Source organism: Molossus molossus, unplaced genomic scaffold (genome assembly GCF_014108415.1).
Source record: "Molossus molossus isolate mMolMol1 unplaced genomic scaffold, mMolMol1.p scaffold_m16_p_1, whole genome shotgun sequence".
In the NCBI taxonomy this organism is placed as follows: domain Eukaryota; kingdom Metazoa; phylum Chordata; class Mammalia; order Chiroptera; family Molossidae; genus Molossus; species Molossus molossus.
The window spans coordinates 58,248,892-58,260,065 of record NW_023425344.1 but is presented as its reverse complement, the minus strand read 5'-3'; the positions used below and the strand labels follow the sequence as shown (position 1 = coordinate 58,260,065).

Sequence of the window (11,174 nt, the reverse complement as noted above, 5' to 3'; positions counted from 1 at the left end):
AGAATAAGAAGTACTTTAAAACAATTTTAAGTGTATTATATGATTAAGCAAGTGAGTAAATATAGTAAATAAATTTATTAATTTGGGGATCCAGGGTTCTCATTGTGTGAGATTAGAGATACAAATAAGAAATGGGGAAAGTAATGATTAACCTTGTAGTGTTGAATACAAATTAGACGTATCAATTTGAGAGTGAGAGAAAAGAAGAAATAAACAGAATTGGGGGTGGAGGAATTCCCTAGCTATTTCTGCAATTAAAGGGTGGGGGCATCTAAAAACAATGACACTGCAATAGCCACAAGCATACCTGGTACCTAATTGTGGTTTCTAAATATCCTAATAACTAGGGCTCCTTGGAATATGACATTTCAGGAATATCTTTTTGCTCCAAGACTTAAGGAATTCCTCAAAAATTATGGAAACATGAAAGAAAGAAAAAACAGGAACTAGCTTAAAGGGGCTCCCATCAGCCATATTTGGGACAATTTGAGCATAAAAGTGATTAGTAATAGTAACAGATTATAACCAATACAAATTTTAAAAAGCCCATAAAATCATACTGCTAATTACCTAAAATGATAAAAGAAAAAATCCCTTCTTTACATTAAAATGTCAACTAATAAGTATAGAAAGACTGATATACTTACAGAATTTATTATTTAACAAACATTATAGTACTAACTGATATATACAAGAACCACAGATGCTCAAGCCACTGAGTGAAAACTTGATAAAAATAGGATATCTATACAATCTTATATTATCTCCCCACAGATAAATTAATTTTAAAAGCCAAAATCATAAGTATACAGCAGAGAAACTGATGAACACATTAGCCAAGCAATCAAACTAATCCCAAATAGAGAACAAACTTACACTATGTGCCCCTGCTTACACTATGTGCCCCTGATGTGATATACTGTGAGGGACACAATGTCACTTCTGTCATATTTCTGATAAAAATGCATAACTTAGTCATGAGAAAACATTCAGACAAACCTAATTTGAGGAACATTCTACAAAACAACGGAAATCCCTTCTTTAAAAAAAATTCAATGCATGACGATTTTCTGCCACTGGCTTTTGTTGGCTGAAGCAGTCAGAATTCAATAAAAGGGTCCGGATGATGCAGTACATAAAGATCAGTCTAGCCCTGGCCTTTTTGGCTCAGTGGTTAGAGTGTCGGCCTGCGGTCCAGAGAGACCGGGATTCGGTTCCCGCTAAGGGCGCGTACCTCGGTTGCAGTTTGTCCCCAGCCCTGGTTGGGTCGTGTGGGTGGCAACCACTCGATGTGTCCCTTTCACGTTGATGTTTCTCTCTCTCTTCTTCTCTCTCCCTCCCACTCTATCTGAACAATAAACTGAAAAAAATGTCCTCCGGTGAGGATAAAATAAAAAAATCAGTCTACCAGGGTGAAAATTCGAGTGAAGATGGATACAGAGTAGATCTGGGGCAAGGGAGAAAAATGGAGAAATCAGCTACAAAACACCTACAGCAAACTTCATACTTAAAATGTTGAAAGCTTTTCTTTTTTAAATCAGAAAATTTACAAAATACCTGTTATCATTCTTTATATTTAACATTATCCTGAAGATCCCAACCAGTGTGATAAAACAAGAAAAAAAAATAACATTATATAACACAATGATAGAAAGTGGCAAATAAAAGTGTTATTACTTGAAGAAGAGCTCATAGTAGACTATCCAAAGAATCTACAGATAAATTATCAAAATGAATCATTGAAAATCATTATGCTGGGCATCTTAACTTATACAATAATGTATGTCAATTTTTATCAGTAAAACTGTAAAAAAATTAAAAATTTAAAGCAACCACTTGAATTTAGCAACTTTACTTAATTCAATAGCTAGATGCAACTATCAGTTACATTTTATATGCCAGTAATAAGTTAAAGATTATATTCTTTTAACAATAAAAATGTTATTTAAAATAGTACCAATGTTACTAAAATCTAAAAAAAAATTTTTTTAAAGGCAACATATCCATAGAGAAGACCTGTTCTATAAGATATCAAGACTTTTTATAAAGCTAAAGTAATTATGAAAGTGTAGTATTTGTATATGGATTAACAAATAGATCATTGGAACAGATTAAAGAGCCCTGAAAGAATCCATGCATATAAATGTACACTTGATTTACGACAAATGTGTAAGGCATTGGGGAACAACAGCAGTAAATGGTGCTGAACAATCAGATACCACATGGAAAAAATTCAACTTGACCTCAACCTTATACCTCAACATATACTAAAAAGTAATAAGCAGAATATAGATGCAAACATGAATGATAAATAATAAGGTTCTCAGAAAATACTATGAGAGAGTTTCTTGATGCCATCAAGTTAGGAAAGATATTAAATACAACGCAAAAATGTTCACTTTTTTTTATAAATGTTAGAATGTTAAAAAATAAGAACTTCTGTTCATAAAAACAAAGTAACAACAACAAAAACAATGTGAAGAAAGCAAAAAGGCCACAGATGTGAGAAGGTACTGTCAACATGTATAAATGGCAAAAGGCTCATATTGACTATGTATACAGAACTCCTATAAATAAAAAGTCATACAGCCCGACAGAAAAATGGACCGGAAAATGCACATGCATTTCATAAGAAGAGATATCTAAATGGTCAGTAAATTTCTGAAAATATGTTCAACTTCATTAAAGAAGATGTAAAATGTAAATTAAAACTATATATAGGCACTGAATTGGCTAGAATTAAAAAGACTAAAAATACAAAGTGTTATCAAAAATAAAATGAATATTGAAACTCTCTTATATGGCTGGTGGAAATCAGCACAACCATACTGGAAGATCTCTTGGCTGTACTTCTAATATTAATCCAGAAATTCTACGCATAAGGGTATGCTCAAAGATATTTAAAATATGTACCTCAAAGGAAATTTCAATAGTCAAAGGAGCATTATTTATAATAACTGTATATAGGAAACAAATCAAATATCTATCAAGTATAGAATGAATCAATAGTCAATAAATGGTACCGAAACCTCGGAATGGCCGAGACAATTGACAGGCAATTCACAAAAAAGAACCCAGATTGGCCAAGAAACATGAAAAAGGATTCCACCTTAAAAATTAAAACCCCCGTGAGATACCATTTTTCACCCATCAGATAAACAAAAAGGTCAATGTTAAGAAATACACATATTGGCACAGATACAGGACAACAGGAACTGTTACACACTGAGGGTGAAAGTATACATTGTTGCAGCCATATCAGAAAGTAATTTGACTATATTAAGTGAGGTTGTTATGAATATACATTATAAACGCAAAATTTTACTTCTAGATAATCCCCCTAAACAAACAAGCAACAATTATTTACTCTGTATGGAGGGAGCTAGGAACAAAAATGCACATAGCATCATTGGTTTTAATAGTGAATATGTAAATGTTTATCAGTAGAATGCTTTGTGATACATGAAATACTATTCATCAGTGAAAATGAGTGATTTAAAGCTAATCATATTTACATAGATAAATCTCACAAAAATAATGACAAATGAAACTTTTTGCAGGACACGTACAGTAATGGTTATAAATCATGCAAATAATACCAAATAGATTTCTACACTTGTAATAAAAGTACAATGAACTGCACTGGAATAATAAACTCAAATTCAGGAGAGTAGCCACTTTGAGGTTAAGAGAATACATGGAGGAGTAGTACTTGGGTGTTTGTAATATTTTACTTCTTAAAAAAGACGATGGGGAATAGCCACAGTAATCTTGAAAAAGAAGAACAAAGTTGGAGGGATCACATTACCAGATTTCAGATTATACTACAAAGCCTCTGTAATCAAAACAGCCTGGTACTGGCACAAGAACAGGCATATAGACCAGTGGAACAGAACAGACAACCCTGAAATGGACCCAAGGCAATATGTTCAATTAATATTTGACAAAGGTGGCAAGAGCATACAGTGGAGTAAAGACAGCCTCCTTAATAAATGGTTTGGGGAAAATTGGACAGCTACATGCAAAAAATGAAACTAGACCATCAACTTACACCATACACAAGAAGAAACTCAAAATCGATAAAAGTCTTAAATGTGACTCATGAATCCATAAAAATCCTAGAAGAAAATGTAGGCAACAACATTTCAGACATCATATGCAGCAGAATTTTCACTCATACATCACCTAAGGCAACAGAAACAAAGGAAAAAATGAACACATGGGACTACATCAAACTCAAAAGCTTCTGCACAACAAAATATACAATCATCAAAATGGAAAGGCTACCCACTGTATGGGAGAGCATAATTGCCAACGATATATCAGATAAGGGGTTAATTTCCAATATATAGAGAGTGCTCATACAACTCAACAAAAGGAAAACAAAGAACACAATTAAAAAATGGGCAGAGGACCTAAATAGACACCTCTCCAAACAGGACATAAAAATGGCTAAGAGACATATGAAGAAATGCTCAACATCATTAATCATCAGAGAGATGCAAATTAAAACAACAATGAGGTATCACCTCACAACTGTCAGAATGGCTGCCATCAACAAATCATCAAACAAGTGTTGGCGAGGGTGTGGAGAAAAGGGGACTCTAGTACACTGCTGGTGGGAATGCAGACTGGTGCAGCTACTATGGAAAGCAATATGGTGTTACCTCAAAAAATTAAAAATCGAACTTCCATTTGACCCAGTGATCCCACTTCTAGGAATATACCCTAAGAAGCCTGAAACACCAATCAGAAAGAATATATGTACCCCATGTTCATAGCAGCACTATTTACAATAGCTAAGATCTGGAAACAACCCAAATGTCCATAAGTAGAAGAATGGATAAAAAAGCTGTGGTACATATACACAATGGAACACTATGCAGCTCTAAGAAAGATCTCTTATCCTTTGAGACGACATGGAGGGACCTGGAAAGTATCATCCTAAGTGAAGCAAGCCAAACAGAGAAAGACAAGTATCATATGATCTCACTTATTTGTGGAATACAATGAACATAACAGTCTGAGGAATGGGGTAGTCCCAGAGACATGGAAGTGGGGTACAGATTGACAATCCCCAAAAGATGGGGTGATGGGGAGAGATAAACCACAGAACTTATATGCATGTGTGAATGAACAATGGACATGGACAACAAAGCTGGGGACAGGGCCGGGAGAGAGGAGGAGGGGGGAATCAGTGGGGGAAAAGGAGAAACATCTGTAACAAAAATTAATTAATTAATTAATTAATTAATAAAAATGATGATGGGTACAAATGTATGCTTCAAATTGTGTTTTAACATATATTAAACATTTCACCATTTATTTTGTTTAAGAGAGCGAGACCAGACTATGAGTTACCTGAAATCTAGACATTTCAACTGATGAGTCAGCACGAGGGAGTCACTTTACACCACGATGTAGGAAGAGTCAGAGACGGCAGCCAGTGAGTGCCTCGGACAGAAGAGAGGCTTTGATTTGACTAATGCAGGCTTCAAATGATGAGGGTCTCCCCTACACTTTGGGAAGTAAAAAAAGAGAAAAATCAACAGACACTTCATGGTCCCTGTCCTTTTTACTTGGTGTCCTGACTCCCCGCCCCTCTGTACTTAGAAGGACATTCTACAGAAAACTGGACTAAAAGGAATAAACTTCATGTGCCCAAATCCAGCAAGGCTATGTCTCAAAGCACACAAGAGAGTTACCTTGAAGGAACAATGACAAATATAACACTTCTTTGCTCCCTCTAACCCAGTAAATGTCAAGTTTTAGACTGTACCCTTTTTATTTTGGGTGACAAATCCGTTGAGTTTTATTACTGCAATGCATGACTTTTCTATTCTGCCAAGCACACAATATTTATTTATTTTAATCTAACCAGTTGGCAGTGACCTCTATTCTCAGCAAGGCTGACTAAAATTAAGAGTTCATGCAGAGTGTGGCTCTCCCACCCAGACTAGCCCCTAGCACTCCTGCTGTTAACTTCGGAATTCTGATCTATTGAGAATGTCTGGGTCTTTGCTTTCTCCACGTCTAGGAAGTACAGACACATACATGGTTATAACTACATTTGCCAACAATGCTCCATTGACAACGAAAAAGTAGGTTGAAATTTTATGAGATTTTTATGGGTTGCTTTTGAGATTTAAAAAAAAATATGCTCTTAGTTATTAGATGTGTAGAGTTTGTTACATATATTTGTTTTCAAAATTTAAATAAGTAATGGTAGAGCTAGAAGTTCACCTTTGTATTTTCTATTACAAATACAAAAATCACAAATAGACCAAACTCCAGTTTATAGGATATCTGGATTACAGCAAACATCTAACCAAGTATCTTATGATACGTGTGTGGCCAAAATAGAGATCTATGTATTGGAGAGCTAGTGCAGCTAAGATCACTAACTGGTTGAGTGATAGGGACAAGTAATGAAGGGATGGTACCTTAAAAGGCAGGTTGATGCCCAGTTGGTGTGGCTCACTGGTTGAGCATTGACCCACGCACCAAGAGGTCTCCAGTTCGATTCCCAGTAAGGGCACATGCCCAGGTTGTGGCCCATTCCCCACTGGGGGGCATGCAGGAAGCAGCCAATCGATGTTCTCTCTCATTGATGTTTCTATCTCTCTCCCCCTTTCCCTACCTCTCTATCTAAAATCAATAAAGAAAAAAATTTTTTTTTAAAAAAGCAGGTTGACTCCAATTTATTGGAGTAATATACCACCCCTACAGCCCCGCACTATAAAATAATTAGCCCCTGGTACTCCCAAATCAGGACATTGATGGTGTATTGATTATTGCTCTAACATGCCCATGAAAATAGGATGATTCCTAGCACAGGTGAGAAAACCAGAATTCAAAGTGCTTTGTGCCGCCTGAAATGATAGCCCTCATCTAGCACAATGAAGTGTGATAGGGATAAATGCAAATCCATTTATCCATCAAATATGCATTTTCCACTTACTAAACACCATACCCCTGCTCTGGTGTTGAGGGAAACCCTTATCTTTACAGATGACATTTTCTTCCCAGTGGAGTCATATCTGTGGGTGGGGCTGTTTAATCCTGTGAGCCCTTTAAGAGCAGGTCTAGAGGTAAGAGATGCTCTCCTGAAGAAACAAATAGTTATGTTGTGAAGTGCCTTTGGAGATAAGTAGCCTCTAGGAGCCTCAGCTATGGCCTCAAGGAACTGAATTCTCCCAACTACTTGATCATAGAACAGGACCCCGAGCCTCTGATGAGACAGAAGCCCCAGCCGACACATCAGCTACAGCCCTGTAAAATATCCTGAGCAGAAAACCCAGCCAATCCACGGAACCTCTCAGTTAATAAATGTTAAGTCACACACACACACACACACACACACACACACACAAATGCAGTTCCAAGTCATTCCCTGCAGAGAAAGGAAGGCGTGAAGAGTCAAAGAAGCTAGGGGCATCCAGCAGAAAAAGGCATTTGAGAACTTCCAGTGCTCTGAGTAAGAAACAGAGTAGTTCGGGAATCAATAGAGAAGCAACTCAAGGTTGTTTTCTATGTCCTTATAAGTTCCTCAGTAGATGCTGGAATAAATGATCGAATCAGAGCATCTTCCGGGTAAAAGGAAACACTGAAAGAGGCCCGGATTGTGGTGACGACACCAGTTCTGCATAGGTTTGTATTTAAGGGCCTTTTTTTCTTAACCAGTGTTTTAATTAAGTTGGAGTTGTTTGTGTGTGTATGTGTGGGTGTGTGTGCACATGTGTGCACACACGTGTAGAAAAACTTCTGGACCTTTATAACTGTACTGAAACACATGGTAAATAAGAGGAGGAGGAGGAAGAGAAGAAGGTTAGAGGTATGTGGAAAGCAACACACATGTGATCTACACCAAATTTTTGCAGGGGCTTATATCTAAAATTGGGATGCATATCACTATATTTTAAATGTTTTCAAATACAGTTCCCCCAGTGATCTTGTGAAATAGTAGTCATTTGAGGGAACTTTTTAAATAAACTATACATATATACAACCAGAAATGAGGCCAGATCATTGGATACCACGCAGCCTGAGGAATGCTCCCAAAGCAATCACAACTGTGTAAATCACGCCCAGCCCAAGAAAGGGACCCCTGGCAGCCTCTGTCGTCCCTCCCGTCACATCCCCTCACCCAGGCAACCACTATTCGGACTCCTCACAGCATGGCTGCACTTTGGCATAGGTTTTCCATTTTCGTCTTACAGATGAGGAAAGTGGGGTTCAGAAAGCTGCACTGACCCCACAACAGTCATACAGTTCCCAGCTGGCCGGACCCCGTTCTCCTGACACCCAGCCCAGTGGCCTGCCTTCTATCCCACACTGCGACGTTTTCCTTCAGCTCCCTCGAAAATAGAAGTGACTTCTGTCCCTTACCTGGTGCTCGTAAACATTTGATACTGAAAAGTGTATGCAATGGTGAATCTGAATATGGATGTCCCAATATGGTTTTATAAGAATATTCCAGACTGAAAATAGTACTCGTGATTGCCCCCTTTCTTCTCTGTTATGAAAGACTGATATTGAAAAAATAAAATTTCTTACCAATTTTTAGTCCTTATGTCATACAGCTAAATAATTACACTCATGTCATCTTTGGAATACAGCATGTTGCTAATGTGTGTTGTTTTTCAAATCCTGATGAAATAATTCAAATATTATCTAAAGGGGAAACATTTCCAAGCAGGGAGCTTAGAAGAAACATAAAAACAGTGCAATCCTGATGAATGCCAGGTAATAACAAAGTTAATAGTCTCTATAAAGAAATAACACATTTCTTTTAAAAGTTAATGCAATTAAATTATCAACCTCTCTTCCTTTTTCTATAATTAGTCAACACTGAAATTAGTTGATCTTACTCTCCAATTTTCCTTCGACTTGAGGAAAAAGAATTTGTTGTAACACTAATGATTTTTTAAAGTTATCACCTTACAACTTCCAAATACAACAGATAGATTAAGCTTAGTCCAAAACTTACTTTGGAAAACCAAAGTATTTTGTTTAATGGACAGCAATTCTGATACTAACCTCAGTATTTTGGTCAACAGATCAGAATTCATATAAGTGATTTTTTTTTTTTTAAGAGAAATTATGGCTATTCTGCTAACACATTCTGTCAACTGCAGATTACGAGCTTACAACAGCTAGACTATTAAGATTATGCAGAAAAAAAATCTCATCCCTAAAAGACTGGGTAAACAAAAGTCTTCACTTCCTTTTTAATGTCAGCATCAGAGAGCAATTGGAAAATAGAAAAAGTAAAAACAACTCCTGAATGAGGTAATGTAGAAACACCATTCTTACTATTGCACTGAATTATTCAAAAATATAATGAAATTCCGGGAAACATCAGATGCTGCAGGTACATGAAAATAATTTTGTTTTTATAACCAATTTCAGGCAGATAAATACTAGAATCCGTTCCCATTTCTCCCCCATGGAACTGAAGTGTCACCAAGATTTACAGCCCCTCAAGTTCCCTTTTCAGAGGAACATTCATTTACATAAACAGATAATCCCAGATAAAAATTTCCATTAGACAAAGGTGAAATGGATCAATTTTCTCTGCCAAGACAAATCTTAAATCTTGAACAGATAGGGTCATTATTACACCAGCCCCATTTCAGAAATAATGTATTTTTAAAAAATCAGCCGATAGCAGCCATTTCCAGCTTTCCAATTATCTTTAAGAAAAGCTTATTCTGTGGACAATAAAGCACATTACTGCACAATATGATACAGTCCATAAAGATCACAATGTTTTATGAAAGGTTAAAGAAAGCTCAGCACATTTAGGGGAATGTCATAACCTGCAAAGTCTTTCAAGACGTAGCTGAAGGCGTGGGCAGGCTGTGCAAATATTGTGCTAGGCAACGCGGCATTCCTGTTCAGTATCAAAACAGTGAAGGAGAAAGCATATGCCAGGATGATTCTATTGTGAACCCTGGGGTTCCTACAGATAAGATGGGAGAGGACATCAAATCATAAGAAACACCTCTCCTCATTTGTGATTCATAGGAGACTATATGCTGACACGATGGCATTTCTATTGGCTTGGTACCCAGTGGCCCACTTTCTTGTTTTCTCTTCAAGCAACTTTTCCATGCTGTTTCATTAATATTAATAAAACTATACAGAGAATTTTTAAAAAGGTCTCTGATTTTCCCCCCATTCTTTGTAAATGCCCCACCAGATATAAATGACTATAGAACAATGGATGGGTGCAGTGATACTGCCAAAAAAAAAGGCAAAAAATTCGTAGATGCCCAGTATAAAATGGCTTCAGTATCAGGGTATGGGATTTGGAGATCAGTCCATATTTTCTTCTGTACTAATAAAATGCATGAAACAGTTTCAGAGGTTAATGTTCCCTTATCAAATTTAGAGAGGAAGAGTTCACTCTTTAGACAGTACTGATTATCTGTTATGGACAAGGCTACAAAGGGATCAGGGGATAGAGGGAACTCAGTCACAGTCCCTCAAGGAATTTACACAGATTGTCGTGATTGGGGTGGACTATATAAAAAAAAAAATTTTTTTTTTTGTATCCTCACCAGAGGACATTTTTCCATTTTTTTTTGTTCAGGTAGAGTGGAAGGGAGAGAAAGGAACAGAGAGAGAGAGACAAACATCGATGTGAAAGGAACACATCGAGTGGCTGCCACCCGCACAACCGACCAGGGCCGGGGACAAACTGCAACCGAGGTACGTGCCCTTAGCGGAACCGACCCGGGTCTCTCCGGACCGCAGGCCGACGCTCTAACCGCTGAGCCAAACCGGCCAGGGCTAAAAAAAAACAAACAAACAAAAAAATTTTTAATTGAGCCCTGGCCAGTTTGGCTCAGCGGTTGGAGCATCGGCCCGCGGACCAGAGAGGTCCGGGTTCGGTTCCCGATAAGGGCACATACTTCGGTTGCAGTTTGTCCCTGCCCCCTGGTTGGAGTTGTGTGGGTGGCAACCATTCGATGTGTCTCTCTCACATTGATGTTTCTCTCTCTTCCTCCTTCACTCCCTCCCGCTCTATTAAAAAAAATTAAATTGAGATTTAAATTAGAATATAGAGGGATTGAGCAAAAAAGGGGGAAAAAAAAGAGAAAGAATTCAGGGACACGGACAACAGTGTGGTGACTGTGGCAGGTAGGGGGTGGGTAGAGGTGGAAAGG

General features: G+C 37.4%; 1 long non-coding RNA gene across 1 annotated transcript in view; it reads right to left on the bottom strand.

The window, feature by feature from the left end:
• Window positions 1–5,367: 5,367 nt before the first annotated feature.
• Window positions 5,368–11,174, bottom strand: part of LOC118618492 — a 30,210-nt gene continuing 24,403 nt past the window's right edge. Inside the window, exon 3 of the long non-coding RNA XR_004957066.1 lies at window positions 5,368–5,519. This is a non-coding gene — a long non-coding RNA (uncharacterized LOC118618492). The remainder of the gene's footprint in view (window positions 5,520–11,174) is intronic.